Source organism: Mus musculus, chromosome 19 (genome assembly GCF_000001635.26).
Source record: "Mus musculus strain C57BL/6J chromosome 19, GRCm38.p6 C57BL/6J".
NCBI lineage: Eukaryota > Metazoa > Chordata > Mammalia > Rodentia > Muridae > Mus > Mus musculus.
The window spans coordinates 32922247-32940457 of record NC_000085.6 but is presented as its reverse complement, the minus strand read 5'-3'; the positions used below and the strand labels follow the sequence as shown (position 1 = coordinate 32940457).

General features: G+C 43.9%; 1 long non-coding RNA gene across 3 annotated transcripts; it reads right to left on the bottom strand.

Annotated features, from left to right (window-relative positions):
- Positions 1–1054: 1054 nt before the first annotated feature.
- Gm36774 lies at positions 1055–10148 on the bottom strand. Of its 3 annotated transcripts, none has more exons than XR_386654.3 (5): positions 5427–7113; positions 5236–5325; positions 3773–4734; positions 3464–3553; positions 1055–1831 (listed from the first exon to the last, which is right to left on the bottom strand). It is a non-coding gene; the product is annotated as a predicted gene, 36774 (long non-coding RNA). The 3 variants fall into 3 exon arrangements; XR_001782638.2 differs by having other exon boundaries at positions 1059–1831; positions 3773–4720; positions 5427–10148; XR_386655.3 differs by having other exon boundaries at positions 1450–1831; positions 3464–3556; positions 3773–4720; positions 5427–10148.
- Positions 10149–18211: the final 8063 nt, after the last annotated feature.

The window sequence follows — 18211 nt, the reverse complement described above, 5'->3', positions numbered from 1 at the left end:
AGTACAGCTGGCCCATGAGCTTCTGGGGATCCTCCTGCCTCTGACTTCGGCACAACAACACTAGGATGACAGACCCATGCTCCCAAACCCAGCGTTACATGGATTCTGGGATTCTAAATGACATTCTTACCGTTGAGCAGCAAGCATTTACTGAAAGAATCATCTCACTGGCCCACCCTTTATTTTTATAACCAACCCTTGCATAGAAAGATCCAAAATTAAAAGCGGCAGTCCTGGATACCACCATGAACACAGAATTCTCTCTCACACACACATACCACATTTCTTCACGTTAAATGGAGCTACTGCAACATTTCAGTCCATATGTAGGTATCAAGGGCTACCCTAGATGCAAGGACAGCCCTCGGCACAATGGTCCAGCACACGGGAGGCACTCGGTAAGCCCATGCTGTGGCCACCAGCCCCCCTTCTCTCCAGCAAACAGGACTCTGGGAAGAATCACTGAAGGACAAACTCAGAAATTCTTGGAACTATTGCCAAACAGAGAATAACAAGAGCCGCTGTGGGTTCAGGCTATTCTGAGAAGCCACACTTGGTCCAAGTGGGTAAGCCAGGCATAAAGCCTGGGTCTGGGCTCTGAGACCTAGCACAGGAACTGAAAGCTACAGCTGTCAGAGGCATGTCTGCTTCCTGTCTCTGTCTACCATGTCTCTCGGGCTGATTATATCCTTTTAATTTGTTTTTTAATTGAAACAGAATTACACCACTTCCCCATCCCTTTACCTCCTCCAACTCCTCCCACGTACCCCCTTCCAGCTGTCCCCATGCCCACCCCTCACTCTCAAGTTGATAGCCTCTATCTCTTTGATTAGTGTGTGTGTGTATGTGTACATGTGTGTATGTGTATCTGTTTACATGAATATATATAAATAAAATCTGTGTTTCTTATCTGTGTGTATATGGTTTCAAAGCTGATTACTTTGCTTAGGACAATAAATAAGGTGGCTCCTCTCTGAGAAAAGCTAAGTCTTCCTCTTTCAGCAGTCACTGCTCCTTTGTCTAGGGTTACGACCCCATGAAATTTCCCTCTTCCACCTTTGGATATTTATTTATTTACATTTCAAGTGTTATCCCCTTTCCCAGTTTCCCTTCCACAAACCCCCTATCCCATCCCCCCTCCCCCTGCTTCTGAGAGGGAACTCCCCCATGCACCCACACATTCCCACCTCACCACCCTCACATTCCCCTACACTGGGGCGTTGAGCCTTCAGAGAACCAAGGGCCTCTCCTCCCATTGATGCCCAACAAGACCATCCTCTGCTACATATGCAGCTGGAGCCATGGGTCCCTCCATGTGTACTCTTTGGTTGATGGTTAAGTCCCTGAGAGCTCTGGGGGGTGTGGGGGTCTGGTTGGTTGATATTGTTATTCTTCCTATGGGGTTGCAAACTCCTTCAGCTCCTTCGGTCCTTTACCTAACTCCTCCATTGGGGTCCCCGCGCTCAGTCCAACGGTTGGCTGTGAGCATTTTGTTACCATTGGTAGTGCCATGTTTCACGTCTGGTTCATACATCCATTTCTAGAAAATACTGATCTGAGGAAACTTTCCTAGTGTTCTGGCTCTTAAAATTTCTCCTGCTCCTCTTCCACAATATTCCTTGAGCCATAGATTAAGAGCCGTGATGTAGATGTAGCCATTAGGGCCTGGGCTCCCCGGGATCGAATTGTGTTCCATTGTGATTTTCTAGGCTGCTTTGATGAGCGGTGGTAGCTACACTGATCCAGGAAAGGTTGCTCATGCACAAAGAGATTGCAGCTTCTACTCTCCTACCAGATATGAGTAAAGATGAGTCCATGTGTGAAGCCAGACCTGTGGAAGGAAGGGTGATGTTAGATTCTGTCAGACCATGGGACTGGAGATGCCATTCTAGATAAGGGAGTTCATGGAGGCAACCACTGAGGGAACGAGATTCAGAGTGGGCTTTGGAGAATGAGTAAGAGTTACATGTGTGGTTGACAGAGAGCAGAGGCTTTGAGTAAAGCCTAAAGCTGCAGCTAAACGTGTGCAATGGGAGTAGACAACGGGTCTAGAAGAGAAGCATGCAGTCAGGCAAGGGGAACAGGCTGTGACGCTAAAGGAATTGGAGACCCCTGAGTGCTGGAGGGTCCTGATAGGGCCATTGTTTTTTTGTGACTCTAACAAAGAAATTTGTGTTCCTGCCACAAATCGGTGCTCAGTAAACTCAGGAATAAGCAGTAGACTATTTTACAGCATTCTTTGTTTCTCTTAGCATCATACACATTGTAACGGAAAGGACCATAAGTCCAGAATTGGCCCATGAAGTTGCTGGGCTAGTAGTCAGCTGTATGCATTCTCTTACTATGGAAGTGAGAATCTACAAACAACAGACATGGGTCCCAGGAAGCACTGAACCTAGCCCCAGAGGCTTATGTGCCAGAATTCTATACCTGAAACAGCAGCCCAACATATCCTGAGATGCGGAAAATTATCTAGAGGACTGTACGTGTGGCATCGCACTGTCACTGTATGTACAGTTACTTTCTCAAGGGCTGATGAAGAGCCTGGATCATATCACCATGCACCAGAAAGACTAGGAGTGGGCTGTGGAAGCTGCGTGTCTAATTTGTTCTTTGAGTCATGTTGATGCCTGGATCTTACAAATCACTGGCGGGGGCACTTCTTAATATATTCCACATGTACTGACAACTGACCCTCGCCCACAGAGGTCTACCCAAACTCATGACTTAAACAACCCTGGAGGAGCAGAACAGCCAGAGGCCAAATCCCAGCGTTTTTCTCATGTTCATGTTTCAGTGAGTTAGTGTTCCCTGACCTAAAAGAGGTAAATAATGACAAGTAAATAGCTCAGAAGGTTTTTTATAAGGGGTTTTGCATTAGCATATTAATAAAACAAAGTTTCCAATACAGACTTAAAAGCAGTGAGTCAGATAATTCCGTGTTGTAGAGAGCATGCCTGTGTGTTACAGAATCAGCAACACCATTGGCCTCTAGGCACTCCATGCTGGCTGTAAACTCTTCAAATACTGACAATTGAAAATATATTCAGGGGGCTGGTGAGATGGCTCAGCGAGTAAGAGCACTCTTCTGAAGTTGCTGCTCTTCTGAAGGTCCTGAGTTCAAATCCCAGAAACCACATGAGGCTCACAATCACCCGTAATGAGATCTGACGCCCTCTTCTGGTGTGTCTGAAGACAGCAACAGTGCACTTAATCTATAGTTATTTATATATATATATATATTCAGATATTGCCCAGTGTACCCAGTGAGGAAGCAAGATCACTCGCCAGTTAAAAACCACTGGTGTGAAAACAGTACCTGGCCTGACTAAGCCTCAATCATCAGTGTCTTCCCACCACCTGCTGCAAGGAAACAACTTGTTTACTCTCACAACAATTCAGTGAAGTAGGCACTCTTCTCCCCAACTTCGTAGACTGAGGGTCAGCATAGTAAATCTCTTACCTAACACCACCTCTGTCCAGTATTCGCTCTGCCAGCAAGTTGGGAGAGAGGCTCCTCCCTCAGTCCGTCAGTCCGGAGTTCACACTGCGACTGCTTGGTGAGAAAGGCACTATCACTAGGTGGTCAATGGAGACACACCCTTGGCCCAGCTTTCCTCCATGAGGAAAACAGAAGCACACTCACTAGCCCCTGGGGCCAAGCACCAGGAGCTAGACCTTCCTCCCTTGCTGAGTCTGAAAGCTCATGGGTTTTACCCTACACCCCAGGATAAACCTCGGTTCAAAGGTACTAATGTCCTGCTCAACTCACTGAGTTAGGGTCCACCTCTTAAACTTTGTCTACCAGGAGTGGATCGCTCCAAATGTGCCCGGTCTGTCTCCTTGGGAATGTCCCCTCCTGGGATCGTGTGCATCCACATCTCTGTTTTGTCTCAAAAACAACAACAAAACAAACAAACAACCCAACACCATAGGCATGACTACAGAGGAATGCAATATTTGGGTTGACTAATGAATGATGAATAGCCTTCTTGTATCTCAAACTCTGGGGCATGGGCATGTAGAACTGATTAATATGCTCTATGAGATCACAGCAGCTCCCAGAGAACTTTAGGGGCCCATATAGTGGAGTTTTAATGGGAGCAGAACAAGGAAGATGCTAAAGAGGACCATAATAACTGTATCATTGAGGTATTCCAAGGTTGAAGTATCTAAGATATATGTAAAATATTTATAACAGTGCCCAGCACATAATGGATACCATTACTAATCATGCTGTTTTTCTTGTCTCCGAGTAAGAATGTATTACTTAATTGAAAATTGTTTCAGTAGAAATTTGACAAAGGGACATTCCACAGAAAGATGCGAGATAAAATAATCCTGGTATGAATTTCAGAGGCAGCAGAGATTATTACTCACTGCCTAGACCACTGAGATAAGTGCTTTTATAAGAACACACAAGATGCAAAGATAATCTGCAAAGACAGTAGGACAGTGCAGTCCCCAGGTCACAGGCAAGAGAGTAGAAGGAGGAGGTTTCAGACCAGAGATCTCAGACAAGTAGCTGCTGAGAAGTGGGGTTTGTGATTTGTGACCTGACATTTCCTGCCGCAACATGGTAGTGGTTGGAACGCCAAGGCCCTGGGGTGTCCCCTCCACTATCAGCATGACTTGCAAGGGTGCTGAAACAGCTGTGAGTGGCTCCTTCCTCTTCACTCCAGGCTCCTGAAGGCTCAGGCAGAGTGCATCCCCACAGAAACTAGGAAATAGACACTTTCAAAAGATAAGCTTGCGTGTAACCGCACAACCTTTGTCATTTCATAATTCCGAACTTTCATAACCTGGGTTCCCAGGTAGCACGAGGATGACATTGCTGGGTGACTTGCTCAACAATATTCTAACGAGGAACCTGAAAGGTTCCCAAGTAAATTGAATACGATTTAAAGATGTGTGTGAGTGTGTGTGTGTGTGTGTGTGTGTGTGTGTGTGTGTATACTCAAGTGTCTGCAGAGGCCAGAACAGTGTGTCAGGTCCCCTAGAGTTGGAATTACAGGAAGCCATCTCTCTTAAGCTGGACCCATTTTTAAAGAACTCCCAGTGCTTCATCTAGAAATAGTTGAAGAAGGTGTGTCTGGCTTCTCTTCCTTAAATTCTCACTTTAGCCTTTGCCTCCTTCCACCCTGCCCTCTCTCTCCCGTGGTGTGTGTGTGTGTGTGTGTGTGTGTGTGTGTGTGTGTGTGTGTGTGTGTGATGGCTTTCTAATATTTCCTATACCTGAGTTGGCGAGTGCCCTTTATCTTCTTAGTCATTGTCTCCTTCTCCTCCTCCTTCTTTTTCTCCTCTTTCTTCTTCATGATAATGAACCTAGGAATGTGTGAGGTTTTTTTAAATCCCTGCAGTTGATTAAAATGCACAGTGACATTTAAAATCCACTAGTCTTAAGTCCTGTACTTATTTCAACACACCTGCTCCCATCCTGTTGAGTGGTGTTCTTGACAACGCTCAGCTGCCATGTTCAGGGGCTGCTTCTCCAGGCTCATTCTTAGCTTTGGTGAGGCAGTCTTGAAAGGGAATGTGCTCCAGTGTGTGAAATTTCTCCATTGTCAGCCAACTGAGACCACTTAGGCCAGCAGTCCTGGTCTCTGGACATGTCTAACTCCTCCATCCACTTCCAGATGTGAGCAGGAACAAAAGTCAGACTACAGTTTCTTTGAAGAGCTCAGTCAGTCACATCATGGGCTTCAGGTATTTCACTCCAGTCTCAGTTACCCTCAAGCTAGACAAACCCATATGGGTTCTTGATTTTCAATTTAGCAAGTCCCCCAAAAGTGTGTTTCCCAAACATTTCCACAAATGCCTACCTCGGTCAGTTGGCATCTTCCTCTCCCCTCATCCCCAATAAAACTGTCTTCACAGGTGGTCAATGTCTGTGGCCTCTCCTCTCTTCCCTCGTACATTCTTGCTTTTCTATTCTTCCTTTACAGCAATCCTTCTTTCACATCTCTCATCTACCCGACATTCCCAGACCCTGTTTCTCTCATCTCTACTGCCTTTAACTTCAGCTCCCTTTAAGTTACACACTCAATTCTTTTTTCACAAGACTTTATCTGCTGTGCACTTCTGGGTATGGACTGGTCTCCTCCACTGAGCACCTCTACCATATATTCCACTTTTGGCTCATGCAGTAGACACCACTTGCTGCCTGTTTTCTTGCACAGTCTGCCCCTGCCACTAGATTATAGGTTCTTGAAGGGGAAGCACTTTGTCTAATATCTCCTCAAACTCCCATCTCATAGCAATATTCCCACATTTTATAAATATTATTGATCATAAATGAGCAAAACAGGCTTTTTTTGCACCCTCAAAAGCAATACTAAGTCTAATACTGTCTTTTTCTTTTTTTTCAACAAAGGCTGGAGAACTGTGCTTCACTCTGCAGCAACAGCGGCTCACACACATGCAACCAGGCTTCCTCCTGTCTTCCAGGTCTGTATCTATAACACTGTGCCCTCCTTGAGGGGAGGAACATACTAAAGATAAATAGCACACACAGCTGTGCTGTGAAGCTCTGAGTTCCAATGTGTCTGTGGCCCAGTTCCTCCTACCCATTATCTGTGTCTCCTATCTCCAGTACACGGATCCAACTGAGAAGCCCTTTATCCTTGTTTTGAGTCTCTGTTGCTCTCCACCATGCTGTTCAGTAAGGGGCATGGTACCTGCCTTTCACTGAAAATAGACGAACAAATACAAGAGACAGGCAAAGTTATGCCTTCACGTGAGTGCGGTAGGACAGAGTGAACTAAAGCTGATGAATTTCAAGCCTGGCCCCAGTGCTTGAAAACATCCTCCATTCACTAGAGTCCTCTAGAATGTTACAGTCATTCCTGCTATCAGGAACCAGGGCAAAGCACAACCCTGCCTGTGGGTGGTTTTCCAGTAGGCTGTGTCTGTTGCTCCCTCCTGCCGGTCCTAGGGTGTAGTCGAGAAAAATAGGGAAGAAGTGAGCAAAGCGACTAGCTTGCCCTGTGGCAACCATGTAAGAGTTAGCAAGCTTGCTCCTTCAGGACAGGGTAAGCTGGATATACTAGGGAACTTTAGAACACTCTTGTAACCATCAAAATAACGCTTGGAGGTGGATGCTCTCTGGTGCTTAACAGTTAACTCTTTTTACATCTCACAATGCACAGAGTTAATACAGTACATAATTATATAATACAAAAATAGTTAATTACATAATATGTATTATATAACTAGTCTCTGTAATTTCCTGTACTGTTTATATGAATTTACAACAAATAACAATAAATGCTATGATCTAACAAGTCGGGGGTTAGGGGGGGCAGAGAGACATGCATGCAGAGTGACCCTGCTCCATTCACAGCCCTCTTGTCGCGGTACCCACTTGGTCACTGTGCTCACTTATCATCCAAGGCCAGGTCATCCTGCTGCACTGGGCTCTCTAACTTTAGCTAGTGAGGGGGACATGGGAGACATGCCGAGAGTTTAACACAGCAGAGGCACTTTCAAACAAAAATGATCAAGGCAGCCGTGACCCTGCCAGAACAGGAAAGCCACTTCAGGGAGGTGACACTGCATGCTAAGCTCATTCTCCAAACCCTTAAATGTCATCTTGAGGATGTTTTCTGGAAAAGAGACTCTGCCTAGGGCATGTGCGTGGGTGTCTGTCTTTGATTCCCTAATTCAGGGAGTGATTAGGGAAGAGAGAAGTGAAATGAGTCAGATACATTTTTGAAGGACTCCCTGGGCAATTTAGCAGAAGGAAGTGGGTCTCGGTGTTCTGATATGGAAAGATCTTCAAGATATTAGTATTAAAAAAAATCAGTTTGAGAGCATGCCTTCATTTTCATATAAATAAAACTAACTCCTCAGCTTTAGACTATATGAATGCCATGTAAAGGCACAGAAAATAGTCAAAACATTATAAGAACGAACTCTTTTGGAAAAAGAACTACAGAGGCACAAATAGGGATGTTCATTTTGCTCTGCGTGATGTTGTACAAGAAGGGCTAGAGTGGCGTCTTCCTTGAACAATTTGAAAAATTAGAATATCATTTAAAAGAATACAAGAAGTACCCAGGACAATGAATGACCAAGATGGCTTGTTACACATGCCTAAAGGACAGCTAAAATAACTTCTGGGTGGGAAAATAATGCTATGCCAAAATGGCCTATTTTTGTTAACTCATCACGAATTCCTAAACACTCTCTCTTTCTCAGAATAGCTATAGAACCAGCTCAACATTTTGCCACACACCTGTGATTCCAGACACTTGGGAGGTAAAGGCAGAAGGATCAGACATCCAAGGACATCCTCAGCTACATAGTGAGATCTAGGCTAGCCTAGACTACCTGAGACTTTGAGTGTGTGCTGTGTACATGCATATATACATACACATACAAACACACACACACACATTCAACTACTTCACACTTCCTCCTTGACTTTCCATGTCTAAACTTTCCCATGGCTCCCACACAGGACTGCAGTGCGTCCTCACTCTTCTCCCCTTCCTGTGGGTCTCCAGCTCAGATGCCACCCATTCTGGCTTCCTCAAACACTCTCGTTTTCCTCTTTAGTTCATGCTGTCATTAAACACACTATGGATTTTAAGTCTTGCTTTGTTGTCTATCCATCTTACTACGATAAAGATTCCATTTGGTTATGGCTATAATCTTGATTGTTTACTCTTAGAACATATATCTGCCTTGGGCCTGAAGAAGCCACCTGAACATAGAATCATTCACAGATGACAGAGGCTGTGCCCAGCTACAGAGACCACTTAACTGATGTCTACAGAGAGGGATCAGTTCAGCTCAACCAAAAAGAGATGCCAATGGGCCTGTAGAGAAGCAAGAAAGGCTAAAGACCTAAAGAAAGGAAAGGGGACTGAAAAAAAGGTGGAATTATACACATGGCCTTTTGGGACTAACACATATTGGAGGGAGCAGTTAGAGAGTGGTACTGTCCAGTGTTTTAGGTAAGAATCATCTAGCGGGGCCTAGCAAACACATAAGTGGATGCTCACAGTCAGCTATTGGATGGATCACAGGGCCCCCAATGGAGGAGCTAGAGAAAGTAACCAAGGAGCTAAAGAGATCTGCAACCCTGTAGGTGCAACAACATTATGAACTAACCAGTACCCCGGAGCTCTTGACTGTAGCTGCATATGTATCAAAAGATGGCCTAGTCGGCCATTACTGGAAAGAAAGGCCCATTGGACACGCAAACTTTATATGCCCCAGTACAGGGGAACGCCAGGGCCAAAAAGTGGGAATGGGTGGGGAGGGAAGTGGGGGGCGAGGGTATGGGGGACTTTTGGGATAGCACTGGAAATGTAATTGAGGAAAATATGTAATTAAAAAAAATATATATATATATAAGAATCATCTAGCTAAGTATAGTTACCCATCCACAGGTGTGATGAATTCATCCTTACCCACACCCACCCATACTGTCTTACCCATGCTCAAGCCTGAAGTCATCAGGCCTCCACTGACCAGGCACCGATGATGACAAGAACACACACAGTGCTTTGAAGTCAAGCAGACCCATGTTCCAATATTAGCAGCTCAGCTGCGGACAAGGCATTTAACCTCCGTCTCTCTCTCTCTTTCATTGTGTATCAAATACAATGGGAATACTATCTACATTTTGGGCAGAGTCTCAAAAATTAATCATATACATGTGTAAATATATACAGCTAGAAAACAATGGGCCCTGTAGTTTTATATAGACAGTAGCTGTGGTACTATATTCTTACTGGCATTATTTCCATTAGTTGCTATAACTGAGTACCACTGACTAGGTCATTTACAAACAAAAAAAGTTTATTCGGCTCTTAGCTCTTGAGGTTGACAGTCAAGGAAGGGCTGCATCTTGTGAGGTCTGTCCTGTTGGATAGGACACTGCAGCAGAGGGACTCACGTGCTGAGACACAGCAAACATGCTGGCTTTGGTCTCTCTCCCTCTTCTTATTCAACCACTAATGCAACTGTGGAGGTCCCATGCCCATGACCTCATCTAATCCTAATTACCTCCCAAAGGCCTCACCTCCAAGTGCCACCATTAGATTAAGTTTCCAGCCCCTTAATAATGCACAGTGGGGATTACATTTCAACAGGAGTTGCAGTAGAGAAGTTCAAGCCATTGTGAGTACCACTAATGATAACAGAGGAGTGATGAGCAAGACCTGATTACAATTTGAGCTTGGAACAATCAAATTTTCCTTCTGTGCTTTGTCATCCAGTCCTTCTAAGCTCTTAGACTGCTTCTGTCCTCACTGTCCTGGTAAGCTCTTTCTCAAAAATTGCTGGCACCCATTTCCTGAGCATAAGCAGCAAAACCAATGTGATGCTTTATTTCTGCAGTTGTTTTCCACTGGGGCTGGAGCTAACATGGCAATCACACAGAAGATCTGCAGCCACATGCCATCTCATAAAACCCAAAGGAGGAATCCAAATGGGATTATAGACAGTTTCTTAAAAGGTCTAGGTGACCTCCAGTCTATAAGGATAAGGACTAAATTCCTCCTAGACATATGGAAAGTCCTGCAGGTCTGGGTTCTGCCCATTTCTCTCTATCCCTCCTAATTGACCACACCCTAGTTAAGTTATTCTTGATTATACTCATCTCCCTGATTAAACCCTCTCTGCCACTTCTCACTCCCCAAATCCTTCAGGTCCCAAGAAAATTTTCACATATTCAAAGAGGATTCATCAAGCCTCCAGGCTGAATTCAGTTCCTAACCATGTGGTCTCATGAAGACCTTCATTTTATAATTAGCATGCTGCTGTTTAACTCATTGGCCACATAATTAGATTCAATAACACACACACACACACACACACACACACACACACACACATACACACACACTGCTAGACATCAAGTTTCACAAAGACAGCATCCCTGTGATCCTTTCCCATAGCTAAAATATTCCCCAGAGTTTAGCAAGGCTGGACACAGAAACTTGTCTCAGAACCTATTTGTCATGAGAATACATGGTGTCACGGATGGATAGATGCTGTTTCAGTCTAGTGGCTTCCAAACGGATACCTGCTAGTTCCTTCTAGGGACTATGGGCCATTCTGAGGGGCACAGGGCTATATATAGAAGTGCCCTGGAGAGGAGAGGAACATTGCATGTGCTGACTGAAGAGGGACCTCCCATTGTATTCATAGGGTCTCTCTTCCTGCTAGGACTCCCTCAACAAGGAACATACATAAGATGCCAATGGTGGATGTGGAAATAGGACATACAAATCCCATAGCTCAGCAGTCTTCTGAGTCTAGCACTAGCTACCCTATCTATCACTGTATAGGCACTTAAGGGCTAGTATCTATGGAGCTTAAAATGACAGTGTGAGGGCTGGAGAGATGGCTCAGAGTTTAAGAGCACTGACTGCTCTTCCAGAGGTCCTGAGTTCAATTCCCAGCAACCACATGGTAGCTTACAACCATCTGTAATGGGATCTGATGCCCTCTTCTGAAGTGTCTGAAGAGAGCAAAGTGGACTTGTATACATACATAAATAAATCTTTTTAAAACAAAAATGACAGTGTGACCAAGGAATAAATGCTTAAATGTTGTTTCATTCTCTAATTGACATTTACATTTAAAAACTGATAATTCCAGTTTGAAAAAAATTTAAGAATATTTGGGCCAATTTGAAAATATGTAGAAGCTGTAAATTTTGGAACCAAAGACAGGCTAAATATTTCCTAATGGAAATTTGGAACACACTGTAATTGTTAAGAATCCCTAACTTTTAAAGATAATAACAAGAAAGACAAAATAATCTCATTAGTAATTCTAGTATCAATTATATTGAAGGTGTGTTTTAAAAATATCTAAGTTAAATAAAATACATGATTGAAGTTACATTTTCTTCATTTCAATTTTATTTCATGTCAGTGGGTGTTTTGTGTACATGAATGTATATGTACCACATGCATGCAGTGCCCATAGAGATCAGGGAGGATGCCAAGCGCCCTGGAATAGAGTTATAGATGGTGTGAGCTACTCTGTGAGATCCAGGAATTGAACCCAGGTCGTCTGGAACAGCAGCCAATGCTCTTAACTGTTGAGGCATCACTCCAGTGCTGGTTGAAATTAATTTTACTTTTTAAAAGTAGGCCCACTAGAAAAAAATTAAATGTGAATGTGGAGGAGCTGAAGGGACGGCTCCACAGTTAAGAACATTTGCTATTCTTGCAGAGGACCTAGGCTCAACATGGTGGTTCACAACCATCCTTAGCTCCAGTTTCAAGGGATCTGACAAACTCTTCTGGATTCTCAGGAACCCACACATTCACATGTGCAGATACATGCAAACATCCACATAAATAAAAATAAAATAAATCTTTTAAAACTGTGTATGTCGATATACTATGTTCCTATTGAGGCAGAGCCTTGCTGACTTGGGAAAAGTATATTCCTTTCTGTCCAGAGCCAACTAAGTTTTAGACAGACATTGCAACAGTCCGGATGCAGAGAGGACAATTAAAAGAAAAATCTTTCTTCCTCAAGTGCAGAAATTACCATACTAAAACCAGAAATGGTAGGTACCAAGAACTGTACAAGAGAGGCACAATTTATCTTCTTCAACGGGGAGCTCTGATCATCTTCTGGTATTTTCAACCGTAAGGGAGTCGTAGATTATAGAGACTGACTTTTAGATGTGTCGCCTGGCGTACCAGCTGAACTCAGAATGAAATGATGAGAGCCGCTGTAAATTACCTGGCGCTTCTGAAGGGCCTTTCCTCCATAGATCTTGCAGCTTTCACAGGTTCTCATTAAATCTTTCACAATAGCCTGCAAGGTCAAGAACTTACCTCCACTAGGCTGGTGGAAAAGCAAGAGACCATGGTGACTAGCCTAGGGCTACAGAGACAGGGGAGAAGGCTCCTGCCTGTCACTCATACCATGCTTGATCCTGGGAATATCCCAGCCAGTCAATCACCACCAAAATAAATATATATATGTATATGCATATCATGAGGGGTGACGTGTGTGTGTGTGTGTGTGTGTGTGTGTGTGTGTGTAAGCGACTCAAATCTCTGATTCAATGAGACACTCTGCAGTATGGAACAGATCATTAAAAGCTAAATTAGGATCCGACTTAACACTCAAGAAGTATTCAAGTGACCAGGAACACTGAGGATTTGGGAGCCTCCGAATGAGATGGACACCTCACCATCCCAAGAGTTTGAAAACAACGGACTGGAGCATAGTCCCACGTCTTTACTATCAGTGCTACCAATAACTTAGAAAGGTCCACTTACACTTTGAACATTTTGTACCATCCTCTTCTCTCTCTCTCTCTCTCTCTCTCTCTCTCTCTCTCTCTCTCTCTCTCTTCTTCTTCTTCTTCTTCTTCTTCTTCTTCTTCTTCTTCTTCTTCTTCTTCTTCTTCTTCTTCTTCTTCCTCTTGCTCCCTCCCTTTCCCTCTCCCTCTCTCTCTCCCCCTCCCTCTCCCTTTCCTACTCCCTCTCTCTCTCTTTCTCTCTCTCTCTCTCTCTGTCTCTCACACACACACTTTTAAATTTTTCTTCACTTGCTTCTCTGTATGGTTCACAGTTCTTCCTCTCTAGTAACAGAGTTCAGACATGGACACACAGGCCACTATACTCTCTCTTTTGTGCAAACTGAACACCCCATTACTCAATAGCCCTTTTGGCTCGGAAGATTTATCGCAACTCATATGCCTGTACAAGTCATGGCTAAGCATGAGGCAAGCATTTGTTTCAGGAAACCGTCTGAATGTGAATCTTTCCAGCATCTACCCACTGCAAACACTATATACACCATGAGCAGACTCACTCTTTTTAATCAAGCAACATGTTTATCCCTTTATTCTAAATCACATGCTGTCCTCGTTTGCTTTCTGCTGTTATAATAAACACTGTGACAAACAGCAGCTTGGGGAGGAGAGAGTTTATTTCATCCTACAGCTTACATCCTTACATCTCGAAGGCCAGTCAGGTCAGGGACTCATGTAGGGAGGAGGGAGGAGCTGAAGCAGAGAGAATGGAGGAGTGCCGCTTAACTGGCTTGCTCCTCACAGTTTGCTCAGGAGTCTGCTTTCATTTATCACCCAGGACCACCTGCCTGGGAGTGACACCACTTACCAAGGGCTGGGGCCTCCCACATCAGTCATCAATCAAGGCTTGCCTTCCAATGTGATAGAAGCATTTCTCTGTTGTGGTTTCTGCTTTCTAGATGACTCTAGCTTTCATCAAGTTGATGAAACCTATCCAGCTCACGTGGTCTACCCCATCTCATCTCCAGTTTTATATTAGAGAGAGAGAGAAAGAGAGAGAGAGAATGTAAAAAAGCTCTTATTTCCTTTATCACCTATACATAGGCAACTAAGGACCCAGCAGGTCCATAGGATCACTCTGTGCAAAGCAACAGCAGCCCCAGGATGGAGGGCACAGGCCTACAGCCAGCTGCAGGGCATCTCAGCTTCAGCCTCAGCTCCAACCCTATGTGGAACGCAGGTCCGTTTTACCAGATCCTCCTATTTCTTAAAGAGAAGCTGTAAATCTGGGTTTTTATATGAAATTCCTCATTTTTTTAGTCTTGGCAACTAATTGAATTTCTTTAAACAACTGTGCAGGCCAAGAAAAACACAGTTTCAGGCCAAGATCTACATATGCCCTCCTCTGGAGTGTGCTTTCAACATCCCTAAGAGCAGAGTCTCAGAAGACTAACTTAAGGTTTCATTTCAATGCCGGGGCTATAGCTCACCTGGGAGAGTAAGTGCTTACCACACTGGAAACCCTGGACTCAATTCCTAGCATTCCATAAACCGGGCATGGTGGCACATGCCTGTAGCTCTGGCATTCCATCATTCAGGAGGTGGGGGCAGGATGATCAAAACTTCAAGGTCATCCTCAGCTCTATACCAAGTTCAAGGCTGGGCTACAGGAGACCCTACTAAAGAAAAGGACGGGAGAGAGGGAGGAGAGGAGAGGAGAGGAGAGGAGAGGAGAGGAGAGGAGAGGAGAGGAGAGGAGAGGAGAGGAGAGGAGAGGAGATGATCTCAATTCAAGGGAGATGTTCCATGATCCAACAAGTGAGATCTGGATAGAGAACCACCTAGAAGAAGCAGAACCTAAGCTTGGACTTCCAACAGGAGCTAGGGAAAGAAGGACCCATCTCCAAGGACATAGGTATAAGTCAGTGGCCAAACCAGTGGGTATTTTACACTGACAAATATAAAGAGAGGAGATTCTTAGGAACACAAAAATATGTACTTTTTAAAAGCTAGGTTTATTTGAGTATAAATGTACCCCTCTCTGCATACTTGTATTTGTTTTGACCTATGTATACAGTCATAAAACTACTACTGCAATCAAGATACAGAAAATTGTCATTACCTCACGCGCGCTCGCGCACACACACACACACCTTCCTCTATTCCCTCCCCCCCTCTTTTTTTTGTTTTGTCTTGTTTTCCGAAACAGAGTTTCTCTGTGTAGCCCTGGCTGTCCTGGAACTCACTCTGTAGACCAGGCTGGCCTCGAACTCAGAAATCCACCTGCCTCTGCCTCCTGAGTGCTGGGATTAAAGGTGTGCGCCACCACACCTGGCTCCTCTATTCCCCCTTTATAGGATAACTGTTCCTACAATCTCGGACAATCTTTGACTTATACTTTTCCCCTACAGATATTTCTTTCTTCAGAATATCAAATAAGTTGAAGCATTCCATTTATAGCTTCCTGAATCTGACCTTTTTCACTAAGCATAACACATCTGAAGTTTGGTCATGTTTTCATTTATCTTCATCCTCTTCTGTTGCTAAGCACCTCTCCACTCCACAAAAGCATCAACAGTTTATCTACCAATCAAGTAAAGGACGATTGGTGATTGTGAGCTAGACACTATAAACATTCACACAGACATTTGTGTGTGGAAACAGTCTCAGTTTCTATGGGACACTAAAAAGTTGAATTCCTGGATTCCATAGTAAAACTATGCTTAGCTTAATAAGAAACTTTTAATTTACCTATTTTTTATTACATTTGTATTGGTGTTTTACCTACATGCATGTCTATGAGAGAATGTTGGACACCCTAAAACTGGAGTAATAGACAGTTGTGAGCTGCCATGCGAGTGATGGGAATTGAACTCAAGTCCTCTTGAAGAGCAGCCAATGCTCTTACCTGCTGAGCCATCTCTTTAGCCGCCCAAGAAACTGTTTTTCGAACCTGAGAGCTCAGCAAGTCAAGAGCCTGAAGCACCAACATGAAGAACTAAGCTTGGATCACCAGCAGCAATGTAAAAAAGCAAACATAACAGTACATGCATGTAACCTCAGCACCAGGACAGGGGAGGGGAGAGGAGGTTAATAGTGTTTGAAGCTCATTGGGCAGCCAGCCTGCCAATCAATGTGCTTCAAGTTCAATGAGAAACTCTGACTCAAAGAGGAAAAAAAAAAGTGGAGATTAGACAGACTTCAGGACAGACATTCAATGTCAATCAAACTCTATACTACGTGCATACAAATGCTCCCATACCAATGCACACACACACACACACATAAATAAGTGCATATACCACAACACACATACACAAAATGTTTAAGAAGGAAAGACACAGTTTTTGCAAAGCAGCCCAATAGTCTCAGAACATTCTCTTCCCAGCGCTTCGCATTTTTGCCCCCCTGGTTTTGCTCTGTTCATTAGTTTTGACCTCCTCTGATAGGCATGTGACACACACCCACTTTTGATGGATTATAGCAATCGTGTAAAACATAGTCCTCTAAATCCAGGGCCTCTGCATAAATAATTGTGAATTTTGGATACAATGCTCTGTCCTTGCACACGCCACCTTACCTGTCTTCAGGATTTCTACAAATTTTACCCTGTTCAAATCCCCACAACATGACTGATTGGCACGCTGCTAGTTGGCCTCATACAACTATGGTACGTGCCAAGATGGGGGAAATACTTCGACCTGCTCTTTCAGCAGTCAAAAATAATACTGAAACCAATGTAAGCATACAAGAAGTGCTCAGACTTGAGTTACACATGAACAGGGTTTGGTCTGGCTGCAGCAGAGCACAGCTCCAGAGAAAACTCCCTTATCACTATTGCCAAGCCACTCTACCTGGACCAGGCGGGACGGGGCTTACAAGGAACCTTTTGAAAAGATGCAGGAAAAACAAGCAACACACATTTCCTGGCAATAAACGTAAGAGTTTGCTCCAACATTCCAGAGATTTTCATTCAGCTTTCCTCTGGCCAACACATCTGCAACCTGCCGGTCCTTAAAAACCCAGAGTTTTTACATCTTAATCTCACAAACACCTTGGGAAATGCTGTTTCTCTCTGCCTTTATGTCAGACATGTCTGGCCTTTTCCATTCGGTAAAACCACAGAAAGAGAATGCTGCCTACTTCCAACAAGACTGCGCTCACTGGAGTTAAGATCTATTCTTCAGACCACTTGCTCCATTCATTTTGCCTTTCCAACTGATTCCATTCTTGAAATGGTACTATGAGTATATTCTCTCATTATTGGGGCCTTGAACGAAATTAAAGGAGCTCTGATATTAAATTATATGAGAGGAACATATGCTGCAAAGTGAAGGGTTTTCCCAGATCATGTCCTTGGGTACAGTTCTTTACCCTTCCCAAGCTATGTCCCCTTTCACCAGATGGTAGAGTGGATCTCAACCTTCCTACTACTACAGTTTCTTGTGTTGTAATGACCCCAACCATAAAATTATTTTTGTTGCTACTTTATAACTGTAATTTTGCTACTGTCATTAATCATAATATAAGTATTTTTGGAGTTAGAAGTTTGCCAAAGGGGTCGTGAACTGCTGCTATAGTAATTCCTACTAAAGATCCAAGCACCTTTCTCCTGTTCATGTTCATCACGTGGCTCACTTTGGCCACTGAGATGATTAAGAATCATCAATCATTGCCAGTTTGGAGGCTCAGGTTCAGAAGTTGCTGTGTGCTTCTGCTATTACCATAGGAAAAGCATGACCTGAGTTGACCACTCGTCCCAAGACAAAGACGAGAGGGACACAGACATAACAGTTCAGCTGATCATGGGAGCCCCAGCTAGTTCAAGACCTACATCTAGAAGTAGAGCTGCCCAGCCAGCTCCGTTTAAATCAGCTGACCCACAGCCAACACAATATGTGAGCTGTGACAAATTGTTTTTAGCCACTGAGCTTTGAATTGGTTTATTAAATGGCAAAAGATATAATG